Consider the following 20,943-nt stretch of genomic DNA (forward strand, 5'->3'; position numbering starts at 1 on the left):
AAAGTGGTTAACAAACCCGACTAGGAACCATGAGGTTGTGAGTTTGATCCCTGGCCTTGCTCAGTGGGTTAAGGATTCAGCGTTGCTGTGAACTGTGGTGTAAGTCGCAGACATGGATCAGATCCCACGTTGCTGTGGCTCTGGCATAAGCAGGCGGCTACAGCTCCGATTAGACCCCTAGCCTGGGAACCTCCATATGCTGCAGGTGCGACCCTAGAAAAGTAAAAAAACAAAATAAATAAATAAACAAACAAACACATATCCATTCTCTTTCAGATTCTGTTCCACATAGATTATCACAGAATATTGGGTTGAGTTCTCTGTGCTATACAACAGGTCCCCATCGGCCAGTCGCTCCATATACCTCAGTGTGGATATACCAGTCCTGAGCCCCCAGCCCATCCCTCCCCCTCAACCTGTCCCCCTTTATTAACCAAAAGTTTGTCAAAGTCTGTGAGTCTGTTTCTCTAACCATTTTTGTTCTAATCAAAGTTAAGCCATGCAGATAATATACATAAAATATATATTACTTAGATTCAGACATCTTCTTCTGTACGTGCAGGGTTTTTTGTTTGGTTTTGTTTTCTAGGGCCAAAGTTGCGGCATGTGGAAGTTCACAAGCTAGGGGTCAAATTGAGCTACAGCTGCCAGCCTATGCCACAGCCACAGCAATTCAGGATCCAAGCTGTGTCTGATACCTACACCATAGCTCACGGCAAGCCAGATCCCTGACCCACTGAGCAAGGCCAGGGATCAAACCCACATCCTCATGGATACTAGTTGGATTCATTTCCTCTGCGCCACAACAGGAACTCCTCTGTAGTTTTCTTTTTTTTTTTTCATTTAATAAATACATTGTGAACGTTCTTCTACAATATTGCATATGTATTATTAGTTCTAATGACTATATATTATTTAATTATATGATATTCCCAAATTTGTTTATCCCTTCCTATAAGGCTAAGATTTTTTTTTTCAATTTTTTACTGATCAACATCCCAATCTTTCTTACTGTTCCTATCTTTGTAGTTTCATGTTCCTAGAAGTAGAACTTTGAACCAAAAATAATCATTTTTTATTTTTACACACAAAAATGAAAAGGTAGCCAGTTTTCAATCCCTATAAAAATGTCACTAGTTCTCAGTCCCTATAACAATGTAGGAGAAGATTATTTTTCCTACAATAATGGGTATCAATGATAAATCCATTTTTATATTTTCATTGCATTATTTAGTTGTTTATAAAACTGATAGGCTTAAAGATGATTTCTCATTTTAACCACATTCATTTGACTAATAGGTATTACTTTTTCTATTTAATTTTAAAAATATGGTTCCCACAAAAGCCTCAATTAGTTGCTCTGCAACCCTAGTCTTCATCTTTCTGAAACATTTTCTAGAGATTTTATTAATAATATATTATTCTACTCCCACCATTTTGTGTATTTACGTTAAGAGGTTGTTTGAATTTTGTTTTCTGGTCACTAAAAAAAAGCAGAAATTAATAAACCTAGTCAAATGTGATGCTACTCTGAGATATCATAAATTCAGCTGAATTCAAGCTTAAAACCTCATGAAAGATTTCTCTGCCAAAACAAGATTTGGAGGAGTGTTCTGCATTCCTCAACTTGTTATGATGAAAGAACTATCAATGGAAAGTTCAAGCACAAGCAGAAACTTTGTGCAGATAAAGTTGGATTTGGAAAATACTAAACAATTAGCAGATGAAAGCATGTTGGCTTATTTCTAAGAACATCCCCCATACCACAGCATGATATTCACACAAAATTATTACACTGAATTATATAAAAAGACATTTATGCAAAAAACAAAGTCCAAAATTCTTGCAGCACAAGATAGAATCCCTCAGTGCAACAACCACTTTAAAATATAAGTCCTCTCATTGAATTGTTTTTGTTTGACTTTGTAATGGATGATTCTCAAATCTCTATCTCTTGTCTTCATCTCCCTGCTAATTTTCCAAATGTGCCCTGCACATTCTCATCTGGTTATTTTCCTTTTGCCCTAATTCATCATGCCTAAAAATAAACCCACAATTCCCACCCTTCACCTCTGATATACACCCCCCCCCAGTACTCTCCAGTTTCTATTCAGCATTGTTATTCCTTTTATTCTGGTTCATAAGCTCTCTTTTCTCCCACATGCAGCCTGTTTTCTATGTTGATGTGATTTTTGTTGTTTGCTAGTGTCTGTCCCTCTAGCCTTTCTTTTCCATGAAATGATAATTACCCTACCTTAATTGCCCTTACCTATTTCTTTAACCAAAAAAGAAGGAAACAAACAAAAGAAAAAAAGAGAAAGTTCTTGAAACTGGTCACCTTGCGGTAGACTTTCCCTTTCTTGTACATAACCTGCAAATTTTTTCAAGTAGCTGCTTGTGGTTAAAATAAAAAGAAAGTAGTTTTCATATCATCCTCTTTAAAAGGCTTGGGGTCAGAGTTCCTGTCATGGCTTAGCAGTTAGCGAACCCGACCAGCATCCATGAGGATGAGGGTTTGATCCCAGGTCTCGCTCAGTGAGTTAAGCATCTGGTGTTGCTGTGAGCTGTGGTGTAGGTCGAAGACTCAGCTTGGATCCAGCATTGCTGTGGCCCTGACGTAGGCAAGTGGCTACAGTTCCGATTCGACCCCTAGCCTGGGAACTTACATATGCCGCTGGTGCAGCCCTAAAAGACAAAAAAAAAAAGTTTGGGGAGGTAAAAGCATTGATCTCCCTCCTGCCAATGATTGTGCTTCCCAAAGTACAAATCTTTAGCGTTTGACATTCAAACCCCTCATAATCTATTACCGCAATAGCCTTCCATATAGCTATGCACTACACACCTTCATCCACATTAAGCTAATCTGAAATACTATCCATATCTTGAATGTTATCCAGTTCTTTACCTTTTAAATATAACCATTCTTCCTGCCTATAAATAACCTCTTCATAACCATACATACCATTGTTTTTCATATTTTAAAGCTAAATTCAAAAGCAGTGACACCTAGGGAGTTCCCATGGTGGTTCAGTGGGTTATGAAATCTGGCTAGTATCCATGAAGCTGTGGGTTCAATCCCTGGCCTTGCTCAGTGGGTTAAGGATCTGGCAATGCCATGAGCTGTGGTGTAGGTAGGAGATGCAGCTCAGATATGGCACTGCTATGGCTGTGGCATAGGCCTGCAGTTGCAGCTCTGATAGATTTGACCCTTAGTCTGGGAACTTTCATATGCCGTGGGTGCAGCACCCCCCAAAAAAAGAAAAGAAAAGAAATGTCACCTAAAATGATAGGTACTCTCCCTTGGCAACATGGGATCATTATTAGAATAACCTCTTGCCTTGGCCACCTACTGAAACTCTGCCCTATCTTAGGATTTAGGTATATATGTGCTTTTAAGCAGATCCCTGCAACTGAGCATTACTTATCCAATTTTAGGACCACAGGCCCATGCTTTAGTATACCAGTTTTTCTAAGATTGGAACTCCCATCTAATGCTATTTCCACAAAGGTAGACCAACAGAAATTGTATTTGAGCAGGCTGTCTTTGAATATACCTCCCATTTAAGAAATTTTAAGGAGCAAATATTTAATTTAAATGTCTCCTATTTTTTAAATGCACATATAGGTAAAAAACAGAATTAATTTTTGAAAAGATTTGTTGATAAATGGTAAGTCCTTATCAGATAACTAGGAGGATTGGTGTTCCAGAAAACCTGGGAGCAGGAGGAAATCAGCAATATGACCTAATATTTCAGATTTACTCAAGTATCTACAGTATAAAAATTATTATCAAGATGGAGTTTTTTTTTTAAGAAGAAAACTACATTTTTCAATAAATATCTTCTTTTTTAATTCTAAGGAATAATTTCATATATAACTTTTGTCCAGACTTATCTAGAAATTCCTAAAAAGAAAAAATGTCAAGAGGTGGTATATATTTAAATAAAGATTACTTTAGCCACAGCTAATAAACTATGAAATTTTCAATATTTCACACAAAATCTTAGAAAAAAATGAAAAAAAAAGCATGAAAAGCAAAAACATTTGCACTCAATATTGTTAAATCAGTTAAGCAGTTTGCTGAAATATTTCTAGGCAAAAGATCATTATAAAGTAGAAGTACCTATGTGAATGGAACTCATAACTACAGTAAATGTATTAAAAATTTTAACTACAGTGTTGATGAAATGATTTGTTTATATTCCTTTGTCATATGCCTGTAGGACTTGTATTTATTTACATTAGTAATCATTTCATGAAGTTCAAGTGTCAGAGTTGGACGTGAAAAATAATAGAGGATTATGATTTTTACGTGGTTTTATGTTTGGCAATAGAACAGCTAGACCAAGTTTATGACAGAAATTTTCTGAAATAACGTGAGATAGTCAGATACTAAAGTTTTTCTTTTATCCTCAGAAAGAATCAGGTAAATCTTGAGTTGTTATATCAAGAGGACTTATATATTAACAGCAACACATGTAAAAATGACACACCATTTATTTGACATATAATTTGTCAGTCTTAGAATGATACCCCGAAATTCTCTGGGCTCAGCTGCAAAATTGTGATTAACCATGTCAATATCCTTTCTTGAAATAAGAGGTCAAATAGCTCTATGCTTTGGGTATAAAAGGAAAAGTCTGAATCAAACCATACTGGAGTATAAAACGTATCTGTGCTGTCTCCTCCCCAGATTCTTCCCCTTTTTTTCTTCAGTGATAAACACAACTTGTCTGAGGTTTGCAAAGCAATGACTCAGGCTACTCAATGCCTTACTATAGGCAAGGCCTATCTTTTGGATAAATGCAATTTGAGCATTGATAGGATCTTTCCTTACAAAATACATTCCTTTCTCCTTCTTAATAACGTCATTAGAAGTACGTGAATTATTCAATGGTTTCTTCTTTATAAATACTAACATCACCTATATAAATATTTTCACTAATTATGGAATTAACATTAGTTTAGTATAATTTGGGGATAGTATAACCAAGAGGCTATCACTAAGTTACGTTGAAAAATAAAAATAAAAACAAATCTCTTAGAGTTCTATCCAAACCCTTCTTCCTTCCACCCTGTGTCTTAAATAAATACATCTAAACCCCTGACTAAGCTAGCTAGTTCTAAACCCACAGCCTCCCCCAAAATAAGAAAATTAAAATCCTGTGGAATATAAGGAAAGAAAGAAGAGAACATATGGAATTATCTATATTTAGGAGCTAAGCGAAATCCAAGTGTTAGCCAGTAAGATGGGGAAAAAAGGAAAGTTGGGAGGACAATAATAAAAAAATAACATCATAAAACCATAAATTAATGGGTTGATTCCAAAAGCTATCAAAAATGTTGAAAATAAGCCATAGAGAAAAAGGACTTCAGAGAAGACCATTGAAAGAGCATAGGTGATTTTCAAGTAAATTTCAGAAAAGGGGTGTGATGGAAGCAGGAGTATAAGACTAAGGAATTACTTGGTGCTGAGTAAGTAATGAATTTTACAAGTATGAATCTTATTAAGAAATTGAGAAGTAACAGCAAAGCAAGAGATAGGACAGTAGTTTAATAGAGAGAGGTTGTTTTTTTTGTATTCTTTTGATTTCTCATAGTGTACTTGTTTACATGCAGAGGAAAATAAAGTCTACAGAAAGGGTAAGCCTGGTGGTGTAAGTAGGATAGAATGTAATTTTGATAGTGGAGTAGATGGCAATACGTGCCTGCAGGGGGACATTATTCATCTTTGAATTCCTAGCTCCTAGCATAATTTCTGGCTCAGAACAGAAGTGGATAAAACAGTTTTTAAATTAATGAGCACAGTGGGAGAAGTTAGACCAAAAAAGAGTAAACCCCTTCTGAAACCATGGAAAATGAAAAAATCGCAGGCAAATTTATAAAAACAGTCAGAAGGTAAGAAGGGATAGAGAATATATAGAAATTCCAGAGTATAGAAATTTTCAACTAAACAGGAGACAGGCTGTTTTGTGGGAGTGAGTAATGGAGGTAAGTGTGGGACAGTGATTAGAGTAGAAACTTTTTGATATGAACCCTGTGGAGAACTAAACAGTGCAAGAAAAGCCAATTCTAAGATGCACTGACTGTTCCAAATGAAATATAAAACTTCAGTCAGTAAAACTAAAAGTAAACTACTAATGTTTTTGACAGATCTTTATGATTATATCATTTTCTTCTAAAAATTACTTTGGGCTTAATCATTAATATTTCATTTTCTTTATGTTCTTTTGAAGAAATGTTGCAATCACTTAAGATTATTTAATATAGGGGCTAAATAACTTCTGGAATTTGGAAAGACAATCCTCAATAGCTGATACTATTGTCTAAAATAGTTCTGTGTTCCTAGAAAGCCAAGACAATAAATAATATTCCATTTATGGATGATCATATTCATTTATTCCTTTTAAATTACAGTGTAACTTAAACAAAATGGAAAAATATAACTATTTCTGTATCTAATTTTAGATCAACTTTTAATTGAATGGTAACAAGACTAATTTTCCTGTTGCCAGAACTAGATTGGACCTAACAGTGATAGATCAAGGATAGTCTGTCCAGTAGGTCAGTTAAACTACAAAGTCTCTCATCATAATCCTTACAACAGCTGTCATTAAATTCCTGCTGCCATTGTGAAAGGCTGGAGCAGCTGGAAGAGAGGAAAAGCAGTTAGGAAAACAACTGGGTTTTTGATCAGAAGTGTTGCCTTGTGTCTTATGCTTTTGACAAGGAGTACTTGATGTGCCCACACTGTGTCTAGATTTTAAATTGTTGACACCCTTTTCTCAGTTTTATCCTTTGAATGAATATGCAATGAGAAAGGAGAAATCTATGAACTGAATTTGAGTGTAGCATTCAGTTGTGTAGTTAAAAATCTCTCATAGCTCTTCTCTACCTGAACTCTAAACAACCAAATTACATTTGGCAGTACTTTGAGATAGCATCATTAAGTTGATAAAGAATTGACTGTGGGAGTTCCTATCATGGCCCAGCAGTTAACGAACCCAACTAGCATCCATGAGGACACATGTTTCATCCCTGGCCTTGCTCAGTGAGTTAAGGATCTGGTGTTGTGAGCTGTGGTGAAGGTCACAGCCATGGCTTGGATCCTGCATTGCTGTGGCTCTGGCTCAGGCCAGCAGCTAAAGCTCTGATTGGACCCCTAGCCTGGGAACTTCCATATGCTGTGGGTGCAGCCCCCACAAAAAAAAGACAAAAAAAAAAAATAATTGACTGTGGATGAAAGCAGAATTGTGCTTTATTCCAGGTTCACCTACTACCTTCACTGTGTGACTTGAATAAAAGTATTTAACTTGATGTCTTAGTTTATCATCTTTCCAATTCAAGTAACACTAGGCATATCATAGGGTAACTGAGAGAAGGAAACGTATAACACAAGCAAATCACCTAACTCACTATCTGACACACCATACTCACTTAATAGATGTAAGTCTCAAGAATTGCCTCCTTTCATTCGTGTTTAGAGGAAGGAATCGGATTAAATTTGTTAGATATAGATAGTTCTTGTTTCATTGTGTGTTTGTTCCACAACTGTAAGTTTTCTTTGAAGAATGACAGAAATGCCCATCAGATGGCTTTTTGTACTCTCAGTTAACTTAATGTAAGAACATTTTTAAAATTCTTAATCTTCTTTGGGTAAAATACTCTCTTTTGAACCCCATGTTTTGTTCCTTACAAAACTAAATAGCTTACATTCTACAGTTCCTATCTCAAAGGATTCAGATAGTTCAAACACTGGTTAATAAAAGAACTCATTAATTTTGTTTTCCAAAAAAACTTTTCTGGAAAGTAAATTTCCTTACTGCATTCAATAAAGAAAGACAACTATGAAATAATTTTAATTACTTCAAATCTAGTATGCATAAAAATCAGGTTATTTTATAATTATATAAGATGAATTCCTAGGAAATATTTTACTGAGTTTTTATAATATCAAAATGGATAACTAAAGTATCTTCAATTAAGTTTCATTAAAGAGAGCATACTACTTCTTTACAGGTTGCTTTTTTATAAGAATTATGAACACATTCTGCAAATACTTTCTCTTAAGGCCAAATTGATTTTAGGGAAATATGATCTTTATTTTTAAATCACTGATATTAAACTCATTTGAAACCAAATTAGATTAATTCCAAAAAAATCAGTTGGGATATTTGAGAATCATAATAAATGGAAATCATTACATCACAATTTATTAAGAAAGATTTCAGTTTATTTTAGCACTAATCTTCACTTTATTTTTTTAACCATTATCAACTTTTCAAATAACATAACTTTTATGAGTTTTTATTTCAATTATTATCTTTTTAGTTCCAAAACGTTTTCTTTTTCTTCTTTGTATCTTCTGTTTCAGTGTTGAGACATTTTATCTCTTCGTTGGAATCATGTATGTCCATAATTGTTTGTTGAAGTATTTTTGTGGTTTCTTTAAAATCTTTGTGATAATCCTAACATGTTTATCACCTTGGTTTAGCATCTGTTGAGTGATTGGACATTCATTTTGAGAGGAGAAGTTAATCTACATGGACTGCCTTTTGTTACTATGTTGGGAGTCAGGAAATGCTTGGCATAGGTTATGTTTTTCTCCTAGGTATGGGGCTTATAAGTCACCATGACACTATATTGTTCTAGTCCTGGGGTCTCTAATTAACATTGCCTTCGTCATTAAATTTCAAACATTTTCTTTTATTTTTCAGAATATTCTTTTGTTTTTATCTCATATTATATCCAGGGTTATATTTGTACTTAGCTTGGAGAAATGAATTCATACCTTCTTTTCTGGCTGGAATCCCTGCACTTAGCTTTTTAAAGAAATGAGTATCCTAAGTTCAAACACTATGAAAAATAAATACTGTAATATAAAATAATTTTTGTTAATTTGTTTTAAAATTCAGATTTTTAGTCAGTGCATATCATAAAATGAGATAAAACTGTAATCTTATTTGTTTAATATTTTAAATGGATAAAAATAAAAATATAGGGACTATTCACCTAGAGCATTTTTCAAAAGCTTAAAATCTAAAAAAAAAAAATTCTAATAGGTAAAAGTGCCTAAAAATAGGCAATTTAAAGCATAAAAGCAATATATGCTTTTTGTGGATGCAAAAAAAAGCATGGCAATTTATTTATTTTTATATAATTTTTATTTTTTTCCATTATAGCTGGTTTACAGTGTTCTGTCAGTTTTCTACTGTACAGCATGGTGAACATTTGTAAGATTACACATACATATATACATTCTTTTTTTGCACATTATCATGCTCCATCATAAGTGACTAGACAGAGTTCCCAGTGCTACACAGCAGGATCTCATTGCTATTCCATGAGATCCTGGCACTTCCAAAAGTGCCATTCCAAAGGCACTTTTCTGCATCCTACTACGCCCAAGCTCCCCATCCATCCCACTCCCTCCCCCTCCCCCTTGGTGACCACCAGTCTATTCTCCAAGTCCATGATTTTCTTTTCTGTGGAAAGGTTCATTTGTGCCATATATTAGATACCAGATATGAGTGATATCATATGGTATTTGTCTTTATTTTTCTGACTTACCTCACTCAGTATGAGAGTCTCTAGTTCCATCCATGTTGCTGCAAATGGCATTATTCTGTTCTTTTTTATGGCTGAGGAGTATTTCATTGTGTATATATACTGCCTATTCCTAATCCAATCACCTGTCGATGGATATTTGGGTTGTTTCCATGTCTTGGCTATTGTGAATAATGCTGCACTGAACATGCCAGTGCATGTGTCTTTTTCAAGGAGAGTTTTGTCTGGGTATATGTCCAAGAGTGGGATTGCTGGGTCAAATGGTAGTTCTATGTATAGTTTTCTACAGTACCTCTGTACTGTTCTCCATAGTGGTTGTACCAATTTACATTCCCACCAAGAGTGCAAGAGAATTCCCTTTTCTCCACACCCCTTCCAGCATTTGTTATTTGTGGACTTACTAATGATGGCTATTCTGACTGGTGTGAGGTGGTATCTCCTGGTAGTTTTGATTTGCATTTCTCTAATAATCAGTAATGTTGAGCTTTTTTCATTTGCTTGTTGACCATCTGTATATCTTCCTTTGAGAAATGTCTATTCAGGTCTTTTGCCTGTTTTTCCATTGGGTTGTTGGCTTTTTTGCTGTTGGGTTGTATAAGTTGCTTGTATATTCTGGAATTAAGCCCTTGTCAGTTGCATCATTTGAAATGATTTTCTCCCATTCTATAAGTTGTCTTTTTGTTTTCTCTTTTGTTTCCTTTGCTGTGCAAAAGCTTTTCAGTTTGATTATGTCCCATTAGTTTATTTTTGCTTTTATTTCTGTTGCTTTGGGAGACTGACCTGAGAAAACATTTGTAAGGTTGATGCCAGAGAATGCTTTGCCTATTTTCTCTTCTAGGAGTTTAATGGTGTCTTGTCTTATATTTAAGTCTTTCAGCCATTTTGAGTTTATTTTTGTTCATGGTGTGAGGGTGTATGTATGGCAATTCAAACTGGAATGGAGTATCATTCCAGAATCTGCATCTCATTTTTACTGTACAATCATTAATATGTTTGCCTTCATTCCTATTTTCTTGATCATAGCCTTCAGAACATGGCATCAGAAAGCAAATTTTAAAGTAGAAAATTAGGGAATTTTTTTTAGGAATTACATAAAGTGATTTTGCAAGTGAAGTAATGCACTTGTTCATGTTATCAGGAGATTTGGAGGTTCAGAGTAAAGACTTAGTTTATTTACAAGTATTAAAATATAAATATCTTTCTTTTCCCCACTTTCTGATCTCTGAAATCCCTATGTTATGTGGCTGTCACCATAAGAATATGTTTTAAAAAGTTAGCTTTTGGTATACTAACATATTGCAATATTTTCACTTACAACCTTTATCTTAGTGCACATCAAATATCTTAAGTGTTTCCCTAGTACCTCTTGGATGTAATGGACTCTTTTTATCTATGAGAAAATCTTCAGGATCTCAGTGCTCTCCTTTTCAAAATAAACCTAATTATACATCATTTCAATAACTTACTTGAAATTCTGATGAATGCTGGAATCGAATGCATTTTGCTCAAACTTTGAGAATATGACCAACAAGAGAAAATGGCAAGAATAAAATTTCTGGTTTTAAAACTTAGTACTACTTATAAGTTGTCTAGGCTTAACATTTGCTTTTCTTATAAACTGAATGTCTTATTTATTATGACACATGTGAGATACACTAATTACAGTTCATATATCAGAAATAAAGGAGTAAAAGTGAGTCATTTTAGTTAAGTTTTGCCTTTTGGCAAACCTCGGTGGGGGTACAATTTTCCTTATAAAATTTCTTTTAAACCCAACACTTGCCTGTGAGAAAATATATAATCAGAGGACTACAGCTTTTGTCAAAAAAATATTTTAAAGAGACAAATTGTATTTAGAGTACTACTGAATAGTTGAAGTGAACCCTTACCTTTCAACTAGGGGGAAAGGAAGTCCATCATTAAACAATCTGTTGGGCAATGCCATGTTTAACTATTCTCATTGTTTGACTTTAATCACATGTTTGTATCAGGAAACTGATTCACATCCTCTGAGTGTCATCTAAAATTACAGCCTAAAACCTAAGTGTATTTGTTGTCAAACACTAAATACCATGCAGGAAAAAAAAGAAAGGTGTCTGCCCACCAGTATCTTTGTCATCACTTTAAGTAGCCTTTTCCTTTTTCTTATAAAGAATCTCAAATGTGACTCCAAGAATAGAACACAATATCCCACATGATGTGACAAGAGAATAAAATGGACAGCCTTAGAAGTAATAGACAAAATCTTAGAAAAGTACAGTCTTCTAAGACTAAACCAGGAAGAAATAGAAAAGATGAATTGGCCAATCTGTGATTAAAACTGTGATTAAAAAACTGATTGAAACTGTTATTTAAAAACTTAAAAAAAGCAAAAGTCTAGAACCAGATGGCTTCACAGGTGAATTCTATAACACATACAGTGAAGAGTTAACACCCATTCTGCTGAAACTCTTCCAAAAAATTGCAGATGAAGGAATACTCCCAAGCTCATTTGATGAGACCATCATCACCCTGATACCAAAACCAGACAAAGATACCACACAAAAAAGAAAATTACAGGCTAATATCACTGATGAACATAGATGCAAAAATCCTCAACAAAATGTTAGCAAATCAAATCCAAGAGTATATTAAAGGGATCATACACCATGATCAAGTGGGATTTTTCCTAGGGGTGCAGGGATTCTTCAGTGTCTGTGAATTAATCAATGTGATAAACCATATGATCATCTCAATAGATGTAGAAAATGCTTCTGACAAAATTCAAATTCCATTTCTGATTAAAAACTATCCAGAAAGTTGGCATAGAGGCAACCTGCCTCAAAATAATAAAAGACATATATGACACACCCACAACTAACATCATTCTTAATGGTGAAAAACTGAAAGCATTTCTGCTAACATGAGGAACAAGACAAGGATGTCCACTTTAACCACTATTATTCAACATTGTTTTGGTAATCCCAGTCGTGACAATGAGAGAAGAAAAAGAAATAAACGGAATCCAAATTGGAAAAGAAGTAAAACTATCACTGTTTGCAGATGATGTGATACTCTAGAAAATCTTAAAGAAGCTACCAGGAAACTGTTAAAGCTCATCAATGAATTTGGTAAAGTGGCAGGATACAAAATTATTACACAGAAATTAATGGCATTTTTACATACTAACAAAAGATCAGAAAGAGAAATTAGGGAAGCAATCCCATTTATCATCTCATCAAAAAAAAAAAAAAAAAAAGAAAAGAAAAAAAAAAAACCCTAGGAAAAAACCTACCTAAAGACACAAAAGACTTGTACTCTGAAAATTATAAGACAATGATAGAAGAAATCAAAGATGACACAAATAGATGGAAAGATATACCATGCCCTTGGATTGGAAGAATCAATATTGTCAAAATGACTATAAAACAAAGGCAATCTACAGATTCAATGCAATTGCTATCAAGTTACCAAGGAAATTCTTCACAAAACTAGAACAAAATATTTTAAAATTTGTACAGTTACACAAACAGCCTGAATAGCCAAAGCAATATTGAAAATGAAAAATGGAACTGAAGGAATCAGGCTTCCTGACTTCAGACTATACTACAAAGCTACAGTTATCAAAACAGTATGGTGCTAGCACAAAAAAAAAAACAGAAATATAAATCAATGGAACAGGATAGAAAGCCTAGAAATAAACCCAAGCACCTGTGGTCAACTAATCTATGACAAAGGAGATAAGAACAAACAGTGGAGAAAAAATCTCTTTAATAAGAGGTTCTGGAATCTGGGCAGCTACATGTAGAAGAATGAAATTTGAACATTATCTAACACCATACACAAAAACAAACTCAAAATGGCTCAAAGACCTAAACATAAGGCCAGATGCTATAAAATTCTTAGTGGAGAACATAGGCACAACACTCTTCAATATAAATTGAAGCAATATCTTTGTTGATCCACCTCCTGAGTAATGAAAATAAAAACAAAAATAAACAAATGATACATAATTAAACTTAAAAGCTTTTACACAGCAAATTAAACCATAAAAAAGACACCCCACAAAAATGGGATAAAATCTTTGTAAATGAAGCAACTGACAAGGGATTAATCTCCAAAATATATAGTCATCTTATGGAGCTTTATATCCAATAAAAAAAATCAAAAAATGGGCAGAAGATCTAAATAGATTTTCTCCAAAGACAGACAGAAAGCCAAAGATTACATGAAAAGATGCTCAACATCACCAACTGTTAGAGAAATGCAAATCAAAACAAAAATGAGGTATCACCTCACACAGTCAAAATGGCTACCATCAAAATGTCTACAAACAGTAAATGCTGGAGAGGGTTCATAGAGAAGGGAACCTTCCTACACTGTTGATGGGAATCTAAATTGGTATAATTACTGTGGAAAACAATATGGACTTTCCTCAAAAAACTAAAAATAATGTTGTCATATGATACAGCAGTCCTACTCCTAGTCATCTAACCATAGAAAACCATAATTTGAAAAGATACATGCACCCCAGTGTTCATTGCAGCACTGTTTGCAATAGCCAAGACACGGAAGCAACTTAAATGTCCATCGACAGAGAAATGGAAAAAGAAGATGTGGTGCATATATAACTTGAAATATTACTCAGCCATAAAAAGAATGAAATAATGCCATTTGCAGTCCCATAGGTGAACCTAGAGTTTATCATTCTAAGTTATGTAAGTCAGAAAGAGAAAGGTAAATATATATCACTTATATGTGGAATCAAAAAAAAAGAAAATGCAAATGAACTTATTTACAAAACAGGTATAGACTCAGACACTTTGAAAACAAACTTATGGTTACTAGAGAGGGAAGGCAGGGGGAGCAATGTATTGGGAACTTAGGATTGGCATGTGCACACTAATGTATATGGAATGGATGGTCAATGGGGACCTGCTATATAGCACAGGAAATTCTACTCAATATTCCGTGATAACCTGTATCAGAAGAGAATCCAAAAAAGAATGGATATGTGTGTATATATAATTGAATCTTTTTCTGTACAGCAACAATTAACAGAACATTGTAAATCAACTATATCTAAGTAAGTTAAAAAATGAAAAAACCCAAAATAGAAGTTCCTGTCATGGCTCAGCAGTTAATGAACCCAACTAGCATCCATGAGGATGAGGGTTCAATCCCAGGTCTCACTGAGTAGGTTAAGGATCCAGTGTTGCCATAAGCTGTGGTGTAGGTTGCAGACATGGCTTGGATCCCACCTTGCTGTGGTTGTGGTGTAAGCTGGTGGCTGTAGCTCCAATTGGACCCCTAGCCTGGGAACCTCCATATGCCATGGGTGCGGCCCTAAGACAAAAAAATAAATAAAAAATAGAAAAAATAGGCGGAAGAACTAAAACAGACATTCATCCAAAGAAAACCTACAGATGGCCAACAGCCAATTTTTAAAGAATTGCAAATCAAAATTATGAGATCTCACACCTGTTGGAATGGTTATCTTTAAAATGTCTACAAATAATAAATACGGTAAAAAGTGTGGAGAAAAAGAAGCCCTCTCTACACTGTTGATGGGAATGTAAATCCGTGCAGCCACTGTGGTGAATGCTATGGAGTTTCCTTTAAAAACTAAAAATAGAGCTACCATATGATCCAGCAATCCCACTTCTGAATATATACCTGGAAAAAACAAAAACACTAATTCTAAAAGATACATACACCCAAATGTTCACAGAAGCACTATTGACAGTAACCAAGACCTGGAAACCGCCCAAGTGTCCATCAAGAGATGATTGGCTTTGGAAGATGTGGTATATATATATATATATATATATATATATATATATATACACAATGGAATATTACTCAGCCACATAAAAAAATGAAATACTGCCATTTTTAGCAACATAGATGGACCTAGAGAATATTATACTTACTGAAGCACATCAGATAGAAAAACAAATTTTATATATCACTTATATATGGAATTTTAAAAATAGTACAAATGAATGTATATACAAAGCGTAAAAAGTCTCACAGATGTAGCAAATAAACTATGGTTACCAAAGGGTAAAGAGGGGGTGGATGGATTAATTAGGAATATGGGTTTGACATATACAAACTACTGTACATAAAATAGATAAGCATTAAGGGTTTACTGCATTGCACAGAAAAATATATTCAATATCTTTTAATAGCCTGTAATGGAAAATAATCAAAAAACAGAATCACTTTTCTGAATACCAGAAATTAGCACAATATTGTAAATCAACTATACTTCAATTTAAAAAATTAAATAGTTACTTCAGGGAAGATGATATCCAAATGTCCATTAAAAATATTTAAAAGGTGCTTAACATCATTGCCTATCAAATAATCCAAATTTAAACTACAAATCACCATCAAGCACCTGTAAGAGGAGATAAAATTAAAAGACCATACCAAGTGTATGTGCAAATTTGATAGTATAGGACTTTTTATACTCTTCCAATGAGAATATAAATTAACACAATCACTCTGAAAAACAATCTGGCAATCTTTGGTAATATTAGACTTAACACATCCCCAACAATTTCATTCCTAGATGTATACCCAACAGAACAGTATTCATATGTGCACCAAAAGTCATATTCAAGGGTGTTAAGAGAAACATTGTTAATAAGAGCTCCACCCTGAAGGGAAAATGTTCATCAATACTGGGGCTGAGAAATAAGTTGTGATAAATGCTTAAAATGGAATACTACAAAGTCGTCATAAAAAAAGACAAAACTCATGTTCCACCCAAGAACAAGGCGAAAGCTAGCATATTTGAGTGAAGTAAGCCAGGACTCCTTTAATATTTTCACTTGCATCCCAGTCTGCCAGGCTTCCTACCTCCTGTACCATTTACCTGTCCACTTCTAATTGTCAATTATACCAATATTAAATATTAAAACATTGGCTAATATGATTAACAAAATTCTGTTGTCATCTATATGTTCTTTGAGATTCACTTGGTCCCAGGTTCTTATTTTGTACTCCATTATCCGTGTATCTGTCACCAGGGCAGTCAATCGCTGGCTTTTTCTCTATGTCTAGCATGTACTTTTCCTACACAACAGAGGAAGAGAATCCTGAAATCAACTCATTTCTTTTGTAGTCACTGAGTCTTTACTATGATCCTGCCTTTGAAGCCTAAACTATTTCTATATAAATTGTCATCCTATCTAAGCTTATTTATTGGTTTCACTATTTTAAGGAATATAACAAAACATATGCTTTAGTTCAATTCAATAAATATATATTCAATATCCATAAGGTAAGACAGTGTAATAGAAATAGCAAAACTCCTCTTCAGTGCCCACACTGCCACCTCTGAAAGAGAGTCTCCTCATTTGTTCAACAAACTGAGTTGAATTTGCGCCATGGGGAAGGAATTTTACCTATGTACATGCTAATTTAAAGATTGAGGGATAGGAGTTCCTGTCATGACTGAGCAGTAATAACCTGACTAGTATCCATGAGGATGTAGGTTCGATCCCTGGCCTCACTCAGTGGTTTAAGGATCTAGCATTAACATGAGGCACTGCTGTGATCCGTCGTGTAGGTCACAATCATGGCTCAGATCGTGTGTTACCAGGGCTGTGGCTTAGGCCAACGTCTGCAGCCCCAATCAACCCCTGGCCTAGGAACTTCGATGTGCCATGGTGTGGCCCTAAAATTTAAGAAAGAAAAAAAAGAGGGATAAAATTAAAAAAAAAAAAACAACAAAAACTCAATTTAAAAACAAATATCATTTGATTATTGATTGATTGAATTAGTCAAAATTACTAAACAGACTGAGCTTGGAGAAAATAGCATCAATTATTTTTAATGTCTTTTCAAAACCAGGGAGCAACACTTGTAACTTGCCTATGCTTAAATGTGTTCTGCTGATGTTTTCAAACTAAATTCCAAGTCTCCTTAGATTTGATTAGAAACATCAGACTACTGTAGGTTAGAAGAGTAAATATATTCTCTGCTGGAAAATGAAGGGAGTGGCTCTAGTCTTAGTTAGGTCAGCCAAGAGCTAAAGGAGGAGAAAGAAAGAAGCAAGAATCAGAAGTTATTAAACCATACTGTATACATTTAAAAAGCATATTTTGTTATTTTGTCCAGGTAGAAAGAAGAAAAATCTGAAAACAATTTACTCTGATACTTAAACCCATTCCTAAGTGTCAGTTAATTTGGAATAATAATAAGCATATCAAGTCTGTACTTATTTTATAAAATTTTATGAATAGGGTTTTAAATTTGGGACTGTAACATGGGCCTCAGTTTTTTAATCCCTGTGGAACATGGTCTCAGGCCTCACTATGCAGCTTCTGCAATCTCTTGTTCTTAATACCCAAACCTCCATGCTCCACGAACCACCTTGCTTGCCTGCAAGAATATTGCTACCCATGTATCACTTTGAAATGTAATTTGCCACTGGCAGCATTAGAGCTGGCTTAGATGGCCACGTCCCCTGCAGATACAGTACTTCTCCGAAGGTCATTTTCAAGAGGACATTAAATGTTGGTAAATCTTGCGTATCACCTTCTGCCTTCTTTCTGCTCTCCTAAAATTAAAAGGAGCATTTTTTCTCCCATGTTATGCCCATTTAGGACGTCCAGCAAGAGCTTGCTTAAGACAAAATATATTGCAGGAATTATTAAAACTCTTCTTTCAGTGGTTGCTTAGATGGCTGAGACAGAACGATGTAGCTGGTCCAGTTTTCCAATCTGCAATGCTGTTGTTTGCAGTGCACCTTCCGAGGCTGTTACTGTCACCTAGGAGCTGGTAAAGTTGGAAATGTGCCACTACAGAGGGGATTTGGAAAAGTAACTTTAGATCTTGATGCAGGTGGGCAACATCTCTGCTCTAATGAAGTGAGAAAACAACACTCCTACGTAACATTAAACTTGGTAAGTAGACAGTATATTAAAGAAAACTTGTTCTTGTTTTATTTTTTATTATTTTAAAAGATTATAGCCCAGAGCAGATCTTTCAAACTATGCAGAGATCCTTCCTATTCTAGCACTGAAATATGATGCTACAGCAGCTGGGTCATGAAGCTATGCTTGGATTTCCTTTGCTCTCCCAGCCATCTCTGTGTCTGCGTCTGGCTCACCATCCTGATTCTTTTCTTTGGTTGCATTTTCTCTGGGAAACCTTTTTCTTGCCCCAGACAATCTGAACTTCAGAGATATAAAACCAATGGCTAGAAACATTTTAATTTGTTTGTACCTTAGTAGCTACATTAGCTCAAATTATTTTTCTAGGAAGATCATCAATTTCAGTATAAATTAGTGTATATAAATAGTTAAAAGCAGGAATGGTATATCATCTAGTTCCATTCATTAGAGGACATTAGTATTAGTGTGGTGGTCAGGAGGATTGAAGAGGTGTAATTACAGTGGCAGGGGTGGACAATAAGAAATCACAGATGCTGAAGGTGACATATTCAAACATGTGGCGGCCAAGAAAAATATGCTTTGATACAGAAACACACAAGAGACAAGATAGGGTGAAATAGCCTTATGTCATGTGTAAACTATAGTTTTGCTATTAGAGACTGTGTAAATGTAGAAACTGTTTTGATATACCTTACAAAGAGGTCTTATTTAACAGAAGTGTTTGGCTTTCTTGACCTGTGATTTAATATATGTTAATTTTCAGGCGATGCCTCTTCAGTTATTTTTTCTGTATTTATGTTCTGCTTTTTTTCAGAAGGTTAATATATTATTTGATAGAAACATCAGCATCCTCAGAGTAAAGCAAGACCAGCTCAGAGAAGGAAGTTAATTTCTTGCTCTGGAATGATATATGTAATATTGAATATATTCCAAAATATGAAATATTGAACAGGATAAAAATATATCTCCAGAGTATTTGTATTTGTTTGAATTTTTCGCTGGCATTTTTTTTTCTTTTTGACTGTTTCCATGTCATAGATAATTCAAATTTTACTGGTTACATTTTATCTATTTACCTACCTGCCTATTTATCTATTTATATTAACAAAAATTTATTCTCTTGTACTTTAAGTTCTAGAGATCAAAAGTCCAAGATCAGGTTTCAATGGGTTAAAATCAAGGTGTCAGCCAGAGTAGTTCCTTCTAGAGGCGCTAGGGGAAGTTTCCTTCCTGACTTTTACAGCTTTGTAGCCATGGATATTCCTTGCCTCTCAGCCCCTTTCTCTGTCTTCAAAGCCAGGAACAATAGCATCTTTCAGTCTCTTTGTATCTGTCTTTTCTCCATTTTTGTCATGTCACCTTAATTTATACTCTGTGGTTACATTAACTAAAAAGCACTTGTGTTTAATAGATTAAGAAGAAAACAAAAAAAACTGCATCCTTTACAGGTATAATAATAATAATAACAATAATGATAGCTATAATGTACTCAGTGCTTTCTATGTTAAGTACCTCTACTAAATTAAATCATATGAAGTTACCTTGTAGATCATGTAGATCAAATAGAGAGAAATTATTAACAATTTCATAAGGTTCCACCTTAAAATAAGCAATCCTATTTAATACTTGTAATCCATCTATGCATTGGATATTAATTTCATTTTACTGATGAGAAAGTTAAGACTCAGATTATGTCTTTGCCCACCATAGCACAGCCAAGGAAAGTGACAAAGATGTTTGAATCTAGGGTATCTGTCTCTATAGCCCATGTCCCTAACCATTTCTCTGTCTAGCATCCAATTTTAGGCTATTAAATATCTCATGTAGTAAATAAGTACCAGTAAGTTGATGCTCGTAATAAATAGGCACTGTGAAATTACTCTCCATTACTATTTTTTCAGAAAGTTGCCATTTACATTTTAAATATGTAAGTTTAAAGTATGACCTTTTTCCTTAAAAAAGTTTTCATAGCACCTTTTCCTGACTGTTATGATAAAATCATCTTATATACAAATGTGTATTTGTTACATAAAATCCACAGAAATAAAGAGTTGTCCATGTTGATAAAATAGTATTTCAACTCTTACTAATCACAACATATATTAAACTTTCACTATATACTACCTGTTATAGCATTTAAAGTTTCTAATCTCTTTAGTTCTATGTGATATGTCATACTTTTACATATATATATATAAGGATTATAGAAGGAAAATAACTTGTCTAGGCTTCATATAAGTAGATGATTGAGGATTAAAATTATGGTCTTAGCCATGTGCTATATTCAACATCTTTTTCAATAGATTAATTAACCCTTAATATTGAAACATGGTAAAGTACACATGTATAACTAGAATTCTCAGAAAGAAAGACTTTGTATTATTTTTATAGCAATTTAAAAGATAACCTTGGAAGTGTTCTTTATGAATTTCTATGGTAGAATAGAAGCAGTTATTCAAAATTATTCAGATAAAAATATGTGTAA

The 20,943-nt window shown here is 34.2% G+C and overlaps 1 long non-coding RNA gene across 2 annotated transcripts in view; it reads left to right on the forward strand.

Annotated features, from left to right (window-relative positions):
* LOC146400053 (uncharacterized) overlaps positions 1-20,943 on the forward strand; it is a 97,551-nt gene that overhangs the window by 66,148 nt on the left and 10,460 nt on the right. The window contains exon 3 of one of the 2 annotated variants that reach the window (XR_014816016.1): positions 18,306-18,467. The exons of the other annotated variant lie outside the window; for it this stretch is intronic. This is a non-coding gene — a long non-coding RNA (uncharacterized LOC146400053). The remainder of the gene's footprint in view (positions 1-18,305; positions 18,468-20,943) is intronic. 2 annotated transcript variants of the gene reach the window in all.

Source organism: Sus scrofa, chromosome 9 (assembly GCF_054392235.1).
Source record: "Sus scrofa isolate SSC_HxYL_T2T_F1_AM1 chromosome 9, Sscrofa_HxYL_maternal_Yorkshire_Landrace_v2.0, whole genome shotgun sequence".
NCBI classification, from domain to species: Eukaryota; Metazoa; Chordata; class Mammalia; order Artiodactyla; family Suidae; genus Sus; species Sus scrofa.